At 41.1% G+C, this 19,499-nt stretch overlaps 1 long non-coding RNA gene across 1 annotated transcript; it reads right to left on the bottom strand.

Moving 5' to 3' along the window:
* Positions 1 to 9,244: 9,244 nt before the first annotated feature.
* On the bottom strand, positions 9,245 to 12,081 carry LOC129201192 (uncharacterized). The gene is made up of 3 exons (XR_008575303.1): positions 12,058 to 12,081; positions 10,967 to 11,150; positions 9,245 to 9,358 (listed from the first exon to the last, which is right to left on the bottom strand). It is a non-coding gene; the product is annotated as an uncharacterized LOC129201192 (long non-coding RNA).
* Between the last annotated feature and the right edge of the window lie 7,418 nt (positions 12,082 to 19,499).

Raw genomic sequence — 19,499 nt, 5'->3', positions numbered from 1 at the left:
TAAGATGCGATGGACTCTACAGCACCACAGACTAGTTCAGAACAACGTATTCCCACAAGTTGGAAAACGATGAGAAAAAGTTTATCCTTTTCTGTTAAAGAGAGCTACTGCAGTTATCTGGGAGATGTTCGGGTCTGCAGCGTTCCAAAGGCAATCACAGCAGTATGTCACATAAAATATATATAGGACGAAAATATCAAATAAAAGCAGTTAAAGGACTTTATTAGAGCTTTCTTAACAAAGTCAAAGATATATTTGTTTAACATCTGTAGAAGTAATCTTTATTGAATTAATTATGCGCAGATAACAACATGCAGTGAAAAGAAAACATTAGACGAGAAGTATGTGGAAATCAACACCGAGCATAACTGAAGGCTGCAATTTCTTTCTTCATTTCCTAATAAGAAAAAAAGACAAACTAGCAGTCAGCATGAACAAAAGCTTAAGAACCCTGTTTATTTCTTCATAAAAAATAACAAAGGATCTGTACACACATACCACTGGTAGTAAGATTTAGCAAATACATGCGCTAGCACCACCGTAACATCTTTCTATACCCACTGGCTTCAAACACATGCTTATGTGTCCCAAATAGACTACAGAGACTGCGTGGTTCTGTATCAAGAGACTATGGAACCGTATCGACAGCGGTTCCAACAGTTAGAAAGAGGAGACAGTTCCTGAAAAGGCACAACTAAAAGCTGGAAACATTCTTTTCTGCACTCGGAATATTTACTTGTTAAAGTCTTATCTCTTCATACAGTAGAGCTTGCTCCTGACTGACCTGCAGTGTCACTCTGAAGAGGAGAATTTTTTTTTGTTAAAGCTAAAGGTAGAAGTAGCAAACAAAGAAATCAAGTCTCAACTTTCAATGCTTCAAGCCACAAAACCTCACAAGCCCCAAGATAACATTAATAAATGCCTTCTCATGCTAAACAACGTCATTATACTAGATGAGAGATGGGCCCATTTTTCAGGAACGGCCTCCCTGAATCCAAATAATCCTCCCTGTTGCACAATCAGAACAGAACATCGGTTCTAACTCCTTCTCTGATGTGGAAGAAGAGATCCAGATGACCCGAGCTGAAGAGAAGAGGCTTCCTCTTTTTTAAGGCAGGCTGAGAGGCATAAAGAATTTTCTCTATTCTCAGTCACAAGCATCTCAAAGACAAAGGGATTCAAGGATCTTGAATCTGACAACTGACTATCCAACCTATCTCAATCGACTCAATGCTGGGAATGCCTGACTGGGACCACGGGCATCTCCGGAAGACTTCTGACAACTCAGAAATCCTCTCTTAGCGGAAAAGAACAGAGAATTTGACTCATTAACATGAAACCGTCAGAGGCAGAAATCTCCCCATGTGTCAAATTAAAGATGCTCGAGCCATGCTTGTTAAAAAGAGATTATGGTGAGACCAGAGAAAAGTCTCAAACTCTTGTTAGGTTTCATACCTAATTTCTTTTCAGGAAGGGAAGGACTACTCTATGAAGTGTTACCGTGTCTGACTGCCTGTAAGGGGAGAAAGAGGAAGCAACAGACTGGGGAAAGCACCCTCCTTACGTAGCCCCCCCAGCCCTAAAAAGGGTCTGGAGAAGGACTATTGACAGACTGAGGTTAACTGCTTTGAGAGGGCTGTGTGGGTGGACCCATTGTCTTCCAGTTCAAGCCATTTCCTGCTGAAACTGCCAACGATTATGCCAAATACAACAATGGGTTTGCAATATGGATAAACCTCTTCCAGACTGAAATGAAAAAGCCTCGTAACACAGGCAACTAAGCAGTAAAGAGTAATGCTAAGGAAGCGTGATGTCCAGAGTGCACACGTACACATGCCTAAGACACACATGCATAACAGTGATAGAAAGTGCTGTAAGAAAAAAAAAAAATTACCTGCACTAATTCAGTTTTGTCATAATCTTCCCGATGTTGGTATATGGACTGACTCAGAACAGCGTACAGTTTTTCCATGCAAAATATACTGAACTTTTTAGTTACTGCCGTGACATAACGCAACAGTTGCTGAAGAAAAAAAAAAAAAGGAAACTACAAGTTTGGAATAGTGCAAGATCCTTTGAATAGGCTCTTCATGTTTTCAGAAGCTAAACAATAACAATACAACACAAACGACATCCTACTTTCTTATTTTATGAAACATGAGTGACACTTCAGAGAACAGACGAAACATCTCACAAGATTTAACTGAAGAAAAGGAGTTACTTTTTCATACTTCAGAGAAAAGGAAAGCTTAAATTTCAGACAGTATTTTATTAGTCATCAATCTATCACATCAACAATCCTAATCGTGAATCAACTGCTTCCAGAACAGCAGGGAATGACACAATCCACTTTGTGGTAGAGTTGCTGCCACAGCAAAGCCACTGTTCCATTTTATTAGAGAAACTGTTGCTGCAATGCAGGGCACTGTAAAATGGATCTTTGGAAGCCAGGCTACAAATCTTCTGGATCCAGCTGTGCCAGCTGGAAACAGAAGCAGCCTTGGGTGCTCACCTTTACCCATTAGCTGAACGTGTAGTGTGCCTACAGCTCTGCTGGCAGAACACACTGCTCAAACGTCTGAAGCAGCTCAGGGAGCAAAGTTACCTCAGTTGGCTCCTGCCTTTAAACTGACGAGTGGATAAACTAGCAGAGTGACTCTGCCTGTAGCAAATTACCAATCTCGCACACAGGCCTTTCTGTTACCAAAGATGCGAATGCAATCATCTCTGGGAACACGACAGTGACAAACTAGCGGCAGCACCTTCTTCCACTGCTGGGGCTATTCAGTGCCTGTGTGTTGTGTGAGGCTGTGAAGATGTAGCTTAAGAGAGCAGCCGTACCAAAGGAAAGTATTACTGCCTCACAACTGCCTGTCGTCAAACTCTGCCTCCCTCAGATCAACTAGCACAAAAGCTGAGTATTCCCCTCAACTTCATTCTACACAACCCGCAGATAAAACGCACAAAACCCACGCAGCGTGCTTTCAGCTGCTGCAAACAGAAAAGGCAGGATGCGACAGAGGTGTATGGTCACCATTCCGCGTGAAACGATTTCTAATTGCTGCCACATAGATGACTGCATGCGTTTCTACACGTTCATAAAGCTCTAGGCCTATTACCAAGCAAATAAACGAACAAAAACCCCCAAACAAAACCAAGCAGCTACATTTTGGAGGTTCACCTAGCTTATTCACTGCAGGTGAATCCTACAGAGGCTCCCTGGTACGAGCAGCTAGTTCCAATGGCATCCATGTTGATGAAACAAATTTTCCAAAAGATGCGTTTCATGACTGTAGCTCTCAGAGCTGAAACATATCTAAGGGCTCTACTGTACCATTTCCACAGTGGGCAGTAACTTTGGAGCACACACTGTTAGCACCCTGACTCTCTGAAAAACCTGTGTGGCTTCTCTACACACAGAAGCAGACATGAACAACAACAACCCCACCCCCCACCCCCCCCCGCCCCCGAAATCTGCTTCCTTAGGAAGCCAGCTTTAAAAAGTTGGTTTCACCTCCACAAATTAGGTCACAGCTTAAAAATGTGACAGAAATTGTGTTGGCAAGCCCCTGCACCGCATGGGATTCCTATCTGGTCCCATTCTCCCCACACAGGGGAAACAGCCGTGTACTACTCCCTCTCTCGTCAGGGCAGGTAAAGAGCAGGCCTCCTCTGCTTTGGCCAACCTCCAGGACTCCAACCTAGCAATTTTCCTAACTTCCTCACTGCAATATCCCCTGAAGATGGGGCCCTTGTTCTACCCTCTGCAATCCACGCAAAGGAATCTCCTTTACCCCCTGCAGCTAGGCCATTTTTAACCCTTTCCCCAACTGTAGCCTAGGATAGCGGCTTCTACGAGGGACTGGAAGACCCTTATAACACTGGAACTGTAGGAATGTAAAATTCTCACACTGGATTTTGAAAGAATTTCAGAAAAGTAGGTATTAGTATTTTATCCCTGATGAGCTTTATGTCAACCTAACTTCAGGTTTCGAGTCATCACTGCTAGAAATAAAGGTTCTTTTCAGGTTCCTAATAACTGAAAACATGCAAAACCCAAAACCCAGCCCCCAAATCCATCGTAACAACTGTTAAGACATTAGGAACCAACAGTACTAGCAGGCTGTTAGTGGGCTATTTTCAAATTCAACAAGCCCTTTTAAATTAAAGATGAGGAAGAGAACCAAAATCAAGAACAGCAGCCTACACCAGCTGCGGCAACACAGCAGTCAGAGTCCATTACAGGTTGAATTCTTTCACAAGCTTTATATCCTTCCCATAAATTGTTTTAATTGGCATTGGTTAACTGACTTAATTCACACGTAGCAAGGCAACGTCCTGTTTCAGTATTAACAAAATTGAAATTAGACTTACTTTGAGCTCATAGTAATCCACAATCACTGGCTGTGTGAGAATTTCCTTGGCTTTATCGGCACACGTCACCTGTTGCTCTTCTGCCTGAGAATGCGTCCCACGAGTCGTACGGCGTACCCACGAATCTGGAACGACACAAGTTTCTTAAAGTCAGCATTTCTGTTTATCTGGAACACAGTGTCGGCGAAGTATCCTGTACCTGGAATACAGTCGCTTTCTGCGATGACAGAGACAGGATTTCTACCATTTTTTCACTGAGAAATGCTTGACTTTCACTTACTTTCTGGCAAAAGTCACTGCTCCGTAACAATTAGACACAAAAAAAAATGCACTAGAGGAAAAAGGCAGGGTAAAACCAGGAAAAAAAATAGAGTCACATTGCCATTAACAGCACTGCTCGGTAACACTCCAAAATAATGAAGGTTAAGGAAACACATCTTCCATTGCAAACATTAGGATGTAAGTCTTGTATTCTGCAGGGGACTCTGGGCCCATGCCGCTTGAAGTACAGCTTGAAGTTGGGCAGCATTATAGATGCAATTTTAAGGGAATATTTGCCGGAGAAAAAAATTGTCCCTAAAGACTTACACCTCATATGCTTTCTGATGCAGTTAACCTTGTTTAAAACAAACTTTGCACTTTTGCCTTCCAGAAAAACCCACCGTTCCTTGTATTCACGGAGTGCAGCACGAAGCACGTGGGTGAAGTCAACGGCAAAATTCCCAGTCATGCCAGTGAGACCAGGAAACTTCACACCACGTCATGCGTTTTAACTCTACGAGATCCAAGTCCCTTTGTTCTTTCATGTCCTTTTCACAGGAAAAGTGAGGAAATAAGGATCTCTCCCTGTCTATTATTATTGCTTCCCTAATTTTTCCCCTTTCCCCCTTCGGCTGGAAATCACAGTAAGAGGTGGCACAGAGTTCAACGTTTGAGGGCAGAGAAGGGAAAAATACTGTTTCGTATAACTAAAAACTAGTTGAGTATTCAGAAACTGCCATGGACAACATTTTTTGCCTCCGAGAGGTAGCAACTTGGGAGCCATGAAATGTCGGTTGGGCCATCAGGGCCAGTGTCTTTCAATGTAAACCAACCACTGCACTTGAACTTCAGAACCATATTGAATGAACAACCTCTGGATTTATCTCACATTTTGAAACAAATTAAAAAACGTAACGCCTCTGGCATGAAGAACCAGGCATCAGAGAAACCTGTTATGTCACAAGAACAGAGAAGGTAGCGGTGACTTTAGCACCTTCTCCAAGGAAGTCTGAATAAAATGCAACTTACTGTTAGAGCGGGGTGTACTGGCATCTACAGGTGCTGCTGCTATCTTCATTTTTTCATTACACTTTGGGTCTGTTTTCGTACACCCAGGAACGGAGTTCTGCTTTGGCATTACACGGTAGTAAGAGGGAGCATACTTTGAAGAGCTACAACCTTGCAATAAAGAACAGATAGCAAAGAATTGTGTCTTGCGTTGTTGGTTACAAATCCTGAGACAAGCCTTAAGATCCTTCGTATCAAAAAACCATACCTCTTTTCTTACGAGATTCTTGAATTTCTTCACAGCGTTGTTCAAAGTCTTCATCTATTTCTTCCCTCACTATGGCATACGCAGTATCTCTCAAAGTACAAGCTCTGTGCCTAATGAGACGATCTGCAATTTTACAGTCAGACCTGAGTATTTTCTAACAGCCAACAAAATCCTTTGATTACTTGGAAAGATTTTGCTCTTGTCATAGGTAGGTTCTGAAAAGTCCTCTCAGTGAATATTTTCAGCGTAACAAGATAAAAGTTAATTATTAAAGCAAAAGCACTAGTTACTGATCAACGCTTCTATCACAATTGCATGCCCAAGTAGTTTAATGCTACAACATTTACTTCCTGGCAAGAAATGCTCTCTGTTGATGTTTAAAATGATCTGATCCCAGGTCTACTGTCCACAGATGACATTTATCAATTTATACCTTTCAAATTGTTCCAAATTAGGGATAAAAACACATCCTCACCTCCAGGATCTTTATCTGGGTTGTACTCTAAAGCGTTGCTACAGATTAGATCGATGTCTCTTAAAAAGTCTCCTGCAGTTAGGTACTGGTGCAAGTCAATCTTAGAGAGAATTGCCGACAGGTCCATGGGCTGTTTAATAACTGCGTCATAATCAGGTACCTACAAATGAAATGTATGTGCTCAGAGATTTAACACAGTATCTACCAAAATTCATTCTTTTAATAAAGTCAAATAAAGGACTTAAAACCCCCAAATATTTATGGCACCTCCAAAGATGTGGAAATTAACCAGTTAGGTTCTTGAAAACAGAAGGGCTATTTCAACTGGCTTTGAAGAGACAGGCCTGAAGAGGGGAAAAAAAGCAGCAGGGAGGTCAGAAGCACGTGCGGGGCAGAGAAGGGAAGAGACACCCAGACTTACCCAATGAATTAAATGAGAGAGAGAGACATAAGAAGCGTATGGGTGGAAGAAGAAACCACACAGCCCTTAGGGTTGATCTTGTACTGAGGAGCCCCAGCTGAAACGGAGAACAGACTCAACCTTTATTTTAAAAACTGCTGCTTCTACTTCTGTTCTTACAGAAACTATTGACAGTCAGTCAAAGAGCTTTAGGCTTTATTAAAACAGTCCTATAGATGCTGTTTATAAAGAAAGAGACCTCTGCTCTTTTCACTGCTGTAACATGCCTACACATCGAGGCCTTTGCCTGAGCAAACTGTGTTGGCATTTGGTCTGACTGGCAGTTGGAGTAGATGGTCATCGTAGGGCCCTTCCAACTGAAATATTCTGAAGTTCTAAAAGACATTTTAGAAGGAACCTGGGGCTTTCACTGATTACTTAAAGAACAGACATTTGACAGCCTCAAGGAGTCAGCAAAGTAAAAGCAAAATTCATTGCTTGCTTGCTTGCTGAAAAATTGGAATAGTAGAGTCCTAAAAACAAAGACAAACCTTCATATAAAGAGCACACAGACACTGAGAAATACACACGCAGACAAATTATGAACAGAGACAGATAAAATGGTATTACAGATCAACACTAACTTACCTCCTCTGGGTCAACAGGCTTTGTAAATGCTCTGAAACGTCTGTCAATGGCAAGTCTATGAGTCACATCCCTTAAGAAAATCCTAAGTTCACGCAACGTGTCCTCCTCCTGCTCCTCCAGTTGGTTGATTTCTTCCTCAGTCAGCTGTTGAGGCTTAGGCGGTGGTGCTACAGGCAGCACTTCCAATGGCCGCCACGCTTAATTGAATCAGAAACTTTTAGTCAATTTATGGTACTCAAATACAAGCGTATGACAAATTATCGCTAGAAAATTACCACCAAAGCAAATAGTGTATAGCTATTAACTTACAGTTAGCAAAGTTTTATAAGTAGAATAGCCTCACCTGCACTGTTTTTTGATGCAGGAGCTTTAGCAGCTTGATTTACAATTAAGTCCTCAAAAAACATTCTTCTTTCTTCCTCATTAGGCAACTGGATTTTGAAAACTTCTTCATAATCATCAATAAACAATTCTTTTATCTAAAGCATGAGGAGAAAAGATATTTCAGATATAAGGCCACACAAATTCATACTCTAGTCCAAAAAGATGAGTACCTTTCAAAATTAAACCGAATAATCACCTGAGTAAGACAAACTGTGAGAAGCTATCTGCTTGTCCTTCAAACTCTAGATTTTCCTAGGTTAGCACGGCAGATTAAAATATCTTCTCTAAGGAACACCTCTAGATTTAAAGCTCAATGAAGGGACCGTGTGATACACTGATCAAGTGGGGACATTCACCACCTCCAGGACTGCTTATTTTCTATTTACCTGCCTTGCTGGTTTCAATCTCTATGGCATCTAGAGAGGGAACAGGCAGGGTTCAGCAGACAAATGCGGGCTTTTTGGTAAGGTGTTTGGGGTTTTTTTTTTTTTGTTAAATTAATTTAAGCGAGGTGTCTGAGGCTGTATACTTCCAGGTTTTACTCCATTTTTCAGTCTCTACTACCAAAAGTTATGGAAGGAATTTCAATACTTATTTTAGAAGGACTTCATTAACAGTATTAAAACTCCTCTAGAAAGTTAAGCCCTTTCAAAGCAGTTGATGACAAACACATCTAGGTAAGCCCCCCGCAGTAACTGAGACAAAATAATCAGGGCAGCATCTTCACATTTTGAATATCCTCCTTTAATGCACACTCTCAGATGTCTAGGAAGCTAAGCATGTACTCTTACTGAATTTTGTTAAGGAATACCACTAAAAATCCACTTCCAAGTTACTGAAACGAAGTTGGAACTCGGCTTTCTCATTTGTAAAGCTTTCACTTACATGAACAAAGAAATTGAAATTTTTATTAAAGAATTTAAAGATGAAATTCCGTTCCATCATTACAGTGTGACCACCGTACTTTTTCAGTAAAAATATCTTTCAATTTCAGTACAAATGTTTTCAGTAAAAATATTTTTTTTCCCATTTCCATTTCAAGCACCATATATTCTTGACTAAGTACATACCTAACCATCCTGAAGTCACTGGATTTATTGTCTGAAGTAAATGGCTACATCTGTCTAACAAGCATGAGTGTGTGAGAAGGGGGAAAAAGTTGGGTCAAAGTCAATCTCTTTACTCAGAAGACACTTTAGACAAACGCTTTCGGCATTGTGTTGTCTAAGCAAATTTTAAGAGACCTGGGTAGGGTGCCTGAGTAATAACAGTATGCATTTGCTTAAGTACTCCAATGCTTAAAGGATTTATAGCTGAACAAGAAATTGAATAAAAAAAGTAACGACAGAAATACCTCTGTTGGGAGATCTGCGTGACACACATCGGATGTTGCAAGCAGCAAAACTGGAGCAAATGCTGGAATGTTCTGCAGTAGTGTTGTAAAAGTAGCTTTCAGTGTAGCTCCAACAGCCTCCCACCACAAATGGATATGTGGGATATAAATGATACTCGGCGCTGTTCTTTGAGCTTCTCGCATCAACTGGTGAAATGAAAGCTTGGATAAGAAAACTAAACCGTGTGCAATAGGCTAATAAATAACTACGTATCAGTCAAACTATCTTACGAAGTGGGAGTACATGAAGCCAAAACACAAAACCAAACCAACAAAAGAACAACTCCTTAACAATAAGGTAAAACGTTTACTTTGACTCAAATATAGACATTGCTACGCAGACAGACCTGAAGCTCTACCTGATTTCAAAACTACTCAGGTGTAAGGGAACTCCTAAAGCGCCTCACAACTTAGCTGGTGTAGTGGTGTGCCTGAAAACACAAGCCTAACCCTTCTTCAAGATGTATTAGTCTGGGTAAGTCACTACACGACTGCAACTACACGACCGACTACACCATCTTCAATTCAGAGCGGGCACATAGCCAAGTCAGTCTGGAGCACAGTCTGAACAAACACAGACAGACCTATGTGAAAAGATGGGGGCTGATGCTGTAAGAGGAGCCTGGTTACAATTCAAAATTTCAAGTATGTTTTATAAGAGGTGACCAGTCTTCAGCCTGCCTGAACAGCTAAATCACGCACAGCCTCTCATTACCAAAGGATCCATCAGACCCGATTACACGCTTTGGATGGCCGCAAGCCGTTGCCTACAGATGGTACCTCGATCGCAGAAGAGAGCGTGCACCTACTGCGTGAGGGAAGTGGCAACAGCCCTTTCACGTGACAAATTTCTCCGTGGACCCTTTCAGATTATTAAGATTCAGGGGGGTTCCTGTCACAAAATGGGAAGCGCACGTGGTGTGTCTGGGCAGTGACTAGACACGGTAGCTATACGACCGCAGAAGCAACCGTAACGTAACAAAAAAGGAATTGTGCCTCTTCTGTGACAAATGAGTATCCAGTCCTGTAGTGTGTCTGTCCTTACTTGTCCAGCTCTCAAATGCTGCTGCCTAAAGGTCAAGATATTTTAATACAGTGATGCCAAACAACAAAATGGCTTTCCTGCCTAAAAGTAAAAAGGAAAACAGCACTACCTCTGCTTATATTTAATTTTCACAGTTAAGAAAAACATACCAGTTTACAAATGTAAGTGTTCCATGAATTTTAATGCTTTTACTGCATATACTACAGCAGTGGAAGCTGTATATATATACACACACGCGCGCACGCGTGTACATATGTAAAAAAAAGAAACACTTCTTTTCCCCAAAACCTTGATTGCCTTTTCATTATATTTAATAAAAAAGCCTACAAAAAGTGCGTGACCTGCAGTCAGGCTGATGCAGAGCCACCTACTGGGAGCAGAGTCTCGTAAGCAGCAATGAAAACAACTTTCTGGATCCCACCGAAATGGGCAGGATTTCTTGCGATAAAGAGGGATTTATTAGCAGCACCTCCCAGCTTCCCAAGCTGCTAGCAAATTCCTCACGGCTTAATTTGGAATAGAAAATACGGCCATCTACAACATCCTTACTCGGGATTATATGATCTAAAAAGAAACGTGCATTTTCGGACAGAAGTAAACCTAACAACACGTTCAAACCAGGCCACCTCTATTAACAATGAATTTTGCTTATTTTACTAGTTTATATACAGTTCATGAAGCCTATGAGATTAAAAAGAAAAAAAAGATACCCGTGCACATGTTTCTTCCGGTGATGTGGCGGTAACAAACAAAGCAGGTAGGTCTAGCGTATAAACTGGAAACTTTTCCAGGGCATGTATTACTGCAGGTGCCAAATGAGAAGCTTGCCCACATCCTGGCTCTCCAACTAGTAAGAACCGTGGCCTGCAAGATGTTGGCTGGTAATAAGCATTTCTAGAACAATTAGAAGATAGTAAGTTTCAAAATGAAGTGATGACTAGGCACACAGATGTTAAAGGTTTTTTCCTAACCTCGTTTTTTTTGGTAAATACTCTCCATGTTCCAGTAAATAATAAGCTGGTCTGTGATCAGGAAGACTATCAAAGCTCATTTTCTTACAACCTTGTACCATAGCTCCCCAAAGAAATCCTGCCAATCCCCAGCATCTCTGCTATTCGTTTGGCTGGCTTAAGTAATGGCTCTTAAATCACACACGGGGACTTGTCCAGCTAAATACACACACGACAACTGGTCAGTAACCTGATACGGAGGAGAAATACAACTCGCTCTCGCTCTCTCTCTCAACACACACCAATCTGGATCTGTACACCCCAATTTTCAGTAGGTCTTGAGTTTAAGTAACTACGAGATCTCTACATCTGTCAAGTTCAGCTGAAATTTGGCCGTAGTTACTGGAGATAGCGGGAAGGAAGGAGCAGAACAACGTTTCTAGGAAAAAATTAAGGTGGGCGCTGAAACACATGAGCTGTATCTGAAGTACGCAATTGGATTAGTTAAATTACAGCAGTACGCCAAATACGTACAAGATTGTATTCAGTCATTCTAATTGTTTCATCGTTGAATTGTGTATTAATTTCCTAGTAATCTTGCTTTCCTAGCATGAAACACATTTGTGAAGAGCGTTTGTTTTTTCCAGCACAATACCACTGTACCTTTACTGGCTGAAGTCAAAGATCTTAGAGACCTAACCAAACTCAGCTGGTCACATTTTCTGGACAGCATAGCGATAGAAACGGAGAAAAATAACTGACCCAACAGTGATGACAACAATCTATTTTTTCAACTGTTGGCTTATACACCTTCCACATTAAAATGTCAAAAGCTTAATATCAACATTTACCTGCTAAAATTGAGGAATTTTTCCTTTTCTCTACTGGGCATTTGATGAGTTGGCTTATCTTCAAAGATTGATGGCGATTCCTCATCACTGTCAACTGCATAATTTCTTAAAACATGATTTACACTGTCTGAAAGACAAGAGAGGTTTGTTAACTTTCCTGAATACTCCATATCTCACTCTCGCATTAACACAGCTTCAAATCAGTGCTGGAAATCCCTTTTCTTCTATTTCTTCATTTGAGGGCACACACTGAATGCTATTTTCTGAAGAGTTCGTCCTACCACAGACCTAAGGAGACCGCACAAGTCTCTACAAAGCTGTCCTAAGTGCTTGGGAGGTTGTTTGGTTTTTTTCTCCTTAGAAGAAAGATGATTAGGAACAACTTTGGTGGTTCCGAGACACCTGAAAAACCCAACAAGGCCACTTCTTTCTGGGGCAGGTTCCCGCACTGGAAGCGAGGGAATTAAGCGAGTGCGATGGCCACAAACTTCCATTTGCGTAGGACTAGTGAGTCAGAATATACAGACCAACACACCTGCTAAGTAAGGCTCCTCACAGATCACCGAATGAGTAGATAATGGAAGGCAGACAACAGAGAAGGGATGCAATTACCAATCCCCTAGCCTCTCTGCTTTTGTTTTGTTGGTGGATTTCTGCCTCTGTTTTACCAATGCTAACCTATCTCCTGGCTCTACTGGGAGTCATCCTGGTAGGACAGTCTCCAGAGATTAGCATAACTAACTATTAACAGATTTCCATTAATCAAGAGTGGAGTGAGTTTATCAATTTCTTTGCTCTCACCAACTGACAGAGTAAACCTGATCAGGGCTGATGCAGTCAGGGGTGTGAGCTCACGTATGCTAAGCCAAGTCCCAAAGTACACACTACTAAACCATTCTCATCTCCTGTACAAGTGTACAGTGTGATCCACAAACATTTAAGTTAAGAGACTATGGCTAAAAAATAAATCACGATAGCTAAAACAGTATTTAGCTTAAACCGCTTCTGCTTGCATTGTGGTCCTGACATTCTTCAGACAGGAATTAGAAGCATTCATGTAAAAATACCTTTTTCCCCTCTATTTCAATATTTTGAAAGAGGTGCCTCATACTTTAAACCTCAGATCCATCTCTACAAATGACAAATATGATGTTAGCTACTGTCAGAAACAGGGTGCTGTAGTAGAGAACGCATAGTTCTCTACGGCCTATTGTGAGTCATTCACAGCTCCCATCCAGCACTTCACTTTAGAATCCAGACTAAAACCTATCCACCATGTTCCTGAAATAAAAGCATGCACATGCATATTCTGAAATTCTGCTGTCATTATGGCCAAGAGGTTTGTGTATGTTGACTGCACAAATGAGAATTTTTTGCTTTGACAGAATTTTAAAGTAGTGAATGTTATCGTTATACCTGGCTGTTGGTCCTTCTGTAGTGCAAACTCTGCGTGGGGAAATACTCTCTGCAAGGCTTGTAAAATTCTTGCTAAGGTGTTTTCAAGCAGTGGTTTTGAAACAGATGATAGCGCTCGCCCAGGTGAAGCCACAGCCCTCTGTGAAGCTGGAACAGTCTTCTGCATAGCCATGACAAAATCCTTTGCTGTTATTTTGATAGAAGCAACATCTAACTGCAGTTTCTCGCTACTTTTGTATAGCTGAGGATAGCGGCGGCGCAAAGCACAGAGGGCAGCTTCAGCACATAAGGATTTAATATCAGCACCACAGTACCCTAACAAAGAAAACAAGAATCAAAGGTTACATCAGTCTCAGGCAACACAGAAGTCAAGGCCAAGGTTCCGTTCCCCAAGCGCAACACTGAAAGACTTTGTATGCGGCCAAAAATTAACAGTTTAAGAGAGAACGTAAAGAGTTACTGCACTGCAGAGAAGTTTTGTTACGTGGCTCGCAGCCTGATATCCTGCGCTTATTAAGCAGCCCCCTAATCAAAACTTTGCTCCCAGGGAAGATGCCCAAAACCCATTCAACGTTCTGAGAGACAGAAAGAAAATTAAAAGAAAAGAAGCATCTAACTTGCTTTGCTCCCACGGCGTGCCAGCCGCCTCACTCTGCAGCAAGGTGCAAGAGCTCGAGTACTGCCTGCTACAAGCTCAGATTCCTTCTTCGGACTCAGTCCCATGCAGTAACTCACTGTATTTTCAAACTTACCAACACATTTTCAGCTAGCTCTTCAAGAAACATGTCCGATGGCTTTGGGGTCCAATCTCGTGTGTGAATCTTGAAAATCTCTTTTCTAGCCTGGAAATAAAATGGTCGCATTTTAGTTTGTCCAGAGTTTTCTCTTCAAAATCCCCGAAACAACACAAAACCCCCCACACCCTCACATTAATACAAATACTTGGTTTATCTGCTAAACTTTTAAGTATTTTACAGTTCGATTAATACGCTCTCTGCTTTTGCAGAGTAATTGCTACAATTACTACAAAGACGAACAATAATTATGACTCAAACTACTGTCACTGATCCAGAAAATGTCAAACGTTGCCTATCTTCATCTCCGATCTTAGCAAGATCTTTTATTTAAGTATTCCCTGGTACACAGTTTAATTACGGCAGATTTCTAGAATTCTTCCACAGTAGGGAATCATATAGTGTATGTGTTTCACGGCACCTCCTCTCCTGTTCCTGAAAGGAGATAAAAACTGGAGACAAATGTTTCTGTTAAAGATGCTGTTTAGTGCACTTTTACTAGCCTTCAACCATAGCCAAATTAAAACACACAAGACCAGGGTTCCACACTATCTTCCTCCCCATATTTTTTGGTTGCTATACACCTACTTTTTCATTGCTTAGCTATCGCCATTGAACTAGAAGCTTCCCAAGCCCCACACCTGTCCAGCGTACCTCGCATCTTTGTCCAATAAGAAGTTACCAGTAAGAATGTCAGCTCCCAAAATACTTCCCTCCCAGGATACGCAGCCTGGGAACGATCCAGCACAGGTACATCCACTATCCATTCGTAAACCAAGAACTGAGAGCAAGACCACTTCAGGATGAAAGTGTCTAAGTGGATTAAGTCAGTCAGCAAACATGGACAGATTTGGGAATGGAAAAAAATTCAATCGCTCCAGCACCAGCCTTGAGAAAAGTTTTTGTTTGCAAAAAGGAATTCTTGTGCGCACACCATTTCTTTCATTTTCAAGATGAGATAGCAGTAATTTACAGCTAATTGGGGCATTCACTCTTTCTTACATGTTTCAGTGACTAGCAGCATCCCATTTTCTTGGCTGGTCACAGTGAAACCAAAACTAATTACAGAACTAACTACTTGTGGAAATCCTCTTAATGGTATATATTCAGTACCGGATCTGCCCCCACAGTCTCTCTTTTGCCCAAGTTGTCCAACACTGGGTTTGACTTTAACTGCTCTGTAATCCTGCATTGTTACGTGGTTTTGTTATAAAGAGGGACTTTGTCACATGAGCATTAAGGTTGTGTTTAAGTTCTGACCTCTTTATCTGGCAAGCTGAAGAGGAACTCTCGATCAAAGCGGCCGGGTCTTCGTAAAGCAGGATCTATAGAATCCAGCCTGTTGGTGGCCCCAATGACCACAATCTCTCCTCTGCTGTCTAAGCCATCCATAAGGGCCAGAAGAGTTGACACAATAGAGCTAACAGAAAAAATATAATTTTCATTCACTGGTTTAGTAAATTTTGTTACATTCTACGCAATCTTCTGCAATGACCACTCAAAAAGGACAAGCTTTTCTTGATGAGACGCCAATTAGCGAAAGACTTAATTTAGGACATAACAAAACCAGTAAGCTAACACAGGCCTTGTGCTGATATCAAGCTGAGTGAACTGGTTTCAGTTATTGTTTGAAAATCATCTGAATTTTAGTAGCATTGAATTACTAGTTTTCAGGATAAATTAATGTATCACATAAAGTTAAACAGGTTGTGGTGGTCTTTTCACAAAGATCAAGCAGCTTCTATGTAGATACCAAAAATGTACTACCTATGAATTTGGTCTTGTTCACTGGACCGCACAGGAGCAAGGCCGTCTATCTCATCGAAGAAGATAATTGAAGGTCGCATCTGGTAGGCCTCGAATGAAAACAGAGGAATATGGACATAAGTAAACCGGGACTATTTTAAAGAGAAAATGCATTAAAAATGTTTTGGTTGGGAAGTCACTGGAACTAGATCTTTCAGACTGGCATCAGGGATCTCTACTAATTGGGCTAATGGAGTGAGGGGCACGAGTAACAGAAGACGGCAGCTTGTGTCAAGCCACTGAGACCGGGTGACAGGAAACAAATCAGAGCAGTAGTTTTTACAGCTGTTTGGCAACCGCCGAGAACAGAGCCGAGACTTAATTCAATTACAGGTTCTGAAAGCAAGCTTCCATCAGGAATTTAAATGACTATGCCGTCAGCCTGCATCTGTTTCCCTCGGATCTAAAGCCACCATCCATCTCTTGCCTCTTGAAACCCTTTTTGTGGCTGTTTTGGTTTGGGTTTGGTGGGGTTTTTTTGTTGATGGTTATTTTGGGGGTTTTGGTGGGGTTTTTCTGAGGTGGGTAGCAGGGGTTTGCTTTGCGAGGTTTTCTCGTTTTATTAATCTTCCCTAATACATCTCAAGATTTCAAGCCCGTAAAAAACCCACTGAAAAAGGAAACACTAACAAACCCATTCAGTGGAAAGAACTGACAAAAACCAAAAAGGAGTGAGTTGTTCTTAAAAATACTGACCACAGAAGATTACAGTTACCACTCGGACAGAACACACAGCACGTTTCAACCTTACCTGATCAAATAATAACCGAAGCTGTCGTTCAGATTCCCCCGCCCATTTACTCAGGCAGTCGGCACCTTTTCGCATAAAAAAGGCTATTCTCCTCTCACCTTGGCTGCATTCATTAGCAAGCGCACGAGCAACCAGTGTCTTTCCAGTCCCTGGCGGACCATAGAATAGACAGCCTCTGCAATTATTAAAAAAAAAAAAAAAAAAAAAAAGAAAGAAAGAAAGAAAAAGAAGAAAAGATTCATATATGATGGAAAAGTATCTATTACAGTCCTCATCCCTAAACCACACCCCTCTTCTCTCCTAACCAAAACACTTTGTGTATAAGATCGCGGTAACAGCTGAAGTGTGAGAAAAGTGAAGAGAGATGGAAGTTTTGTGTTCCTACACAATTCAACAAGGCAGTAAACGCAACAAATAAAGAGGATAATGGAGACGTACAAACCTCGAGAAAAGATCCTAGTGTCCCGGAAGGGCACTTCCAAAACTGCTGACAAACTACCAGGGGTGGTTACAGCACAGTGGAGCCAAACCAGAACAAACTTGAGCGCAGAATCTGAGACTTGGCTAACTTATGATACGCTGCATGTAAATGCTTGTTTTCACAAAAGGCAAGATTTGCTAGTAAAGCATTTCATTCTCCCTTAAAAAGCTTGAAGTTACTGGATTTGGTCTCCCAGGCCATCCATTGCTGATGATAAATGAGGTGGAAGTCTAAACCTGGGAGAGTATTCTGCATTTCCAGATAAATACAGCCATCAACTAGAAAAGCCAATACACTGCTGTTTCAAAAAGAATTTCAATGAATAAAGAAGCAAACCCACTGGAATATTGTCTTTTCATTATTTGTAATACTTTTAAAGTTACCGAAAGCAAAGAATTTAAAGTCATATTTCACTATACCATAATTGAACTGCGCTGATCAAGAATATATAAAGCTAACAATTAAATCTCTAATAATGTCATAACGCAGAACTAATTTAGCTGTGTAAAAAGTGGTCAGATCCTTACTTTAGCCCAAGCACGACAAACACGGCAAGGTTCTAGTTGCAAGTCCTGTCAATTCTAAAACGTATCCCTGATCACTTGAACAAAAAGACAGTTGGTGGGAGAGACAACTGGACTTCCAAGCAACAAATTACAGTTGACTACCAGTAGATGATTCCTTCTTGCTTATAAACTAATCAAGCGGACGTGGCCATCGAACTCAAACCAAAAATGACTCAGCCCCACCTTTTAAAGGCAAGACACTTTTAAAGTATACTCTCACCACACGGTACATCTTTGAACCTACATATATTCTGGATTCTCTCCATTGTTAAGAAATTGCTTTTTACTACTGCCAAAAAGCCCCATCAACATTGCTGAAAATTCTGAAGCGTGGAAACATATTGATACCTCAGTTGAATATTCTCCTGAAAATGGGTGAATTAGAATTCATAGTTTTAAACAATATCTGTTACCTTGGAGGTTGAATTTTGAATCTCTCAAAGACTTCTGGGTAAAGCAGTGGAAAAACGACCATCTCTTTTAAAGCTGAAATGTGGTCAGAAAGACCACCCACACCATCAAATCGCACCTAAAAATAAAGTCAGCGGAACACGTTTTATACGTTAAAGAAAGCTGCAACCTTGATGAGGTTCCATCAGAAAGTACATGTCAGCACAAAGGAAATGTTCTGGGCAATTTTCAAATTGCTGGAGAGAAAACTGTAAACCAGGTAGCTGTAGACAGCACGTTATTGAAAGCTTTCAGAAACACTGGAAACATCTCACGGACACAATGAACTAAAATTACTTACTGAACAATCTATTTGCATTGGATCAACATCAGCCAGACTTGCTCCAATTGTCATTCGATCCTTGGGAATTCCCTTTAGCTCATCTTTTCGAAAGTTTAGTGGAAGACACCTGATTTGAATTAAGGAGAAAGAGAAAGGCACTTTCTAACTTGGGATGCAGCTAGCTTTTTGCTTTTATAACGATGGCAAGTGAATGCAGAAGACCTTATAAATGAGATAAACTTCCTAAATAATGAAATATTTGTTCAAGTTGGTTTACATTTAATGTCCGTGAGTAAAAAAAGGAAAATGGTCACTCCGGACATTAAACTGCGTTAATTATTTTAATAACTCTTAGCACTTCTAAATATCCATGCCAGACCACACAGCATATAGAGGAATGCAAGCTTCAAACAACTTACTCCATATGTGGAGACCGTGACCTGACCTTGATTTGCGTGACGGAAGAACTCCTCAAAACACACTGACATCTTTCAAAGATTTTTTCGCGTCTACATTCAAAGACTTACAGCCCAAGGGGCTACTTAGTTCAGTGTGGATTAACATTATAAAGGCTGGCCACTACTGCTGGTCCCTCCCAAGGACTTTGGGATCCATGTGCCAGAAGACACACATGTCTGAGAGACATTGGGCTGAAAACTTATTTCTTAGATTGTTATTAAAATAGTTTTTAGAAATTGTACAAGAGAAAGTGGCATAACACTTCACAGTCAGGCAGATGCAAACTCCCCCCAAATAGATTTCTCCCTGCCCTATTCTCCAATTTCATTAACCTTCTTAAATTTCTGTTATGGCTGCGCTTCCTATGTCTCTCAAAACGCTCTTCGTCATCAGATGTGGATGAAGAGGATGTGGAATCTGTGTTGTGGACTGCGTG

Source organism: Grus americana, unplaced genomic scaffold, assembly GCF_028858705.1.
Source record: "Grus americana isolate bGruAme1 unplaced genomic scaffold, bGruAme1.mat scaffold_83, whole genome shotgun sequence".
In the NCBI taxonomy this organism is placed as follows: domain Eukaryota; kingdom Metazoa; phylum Chordata; class Aves; order Gruiformes; family Gruidae; genus Grus; species Grus americana.
The sequence above is the reverse complement of the archived record's forward strand: the minus strand, read 5'-3'. Positions and strand labels throughout refer to the sequence as shown.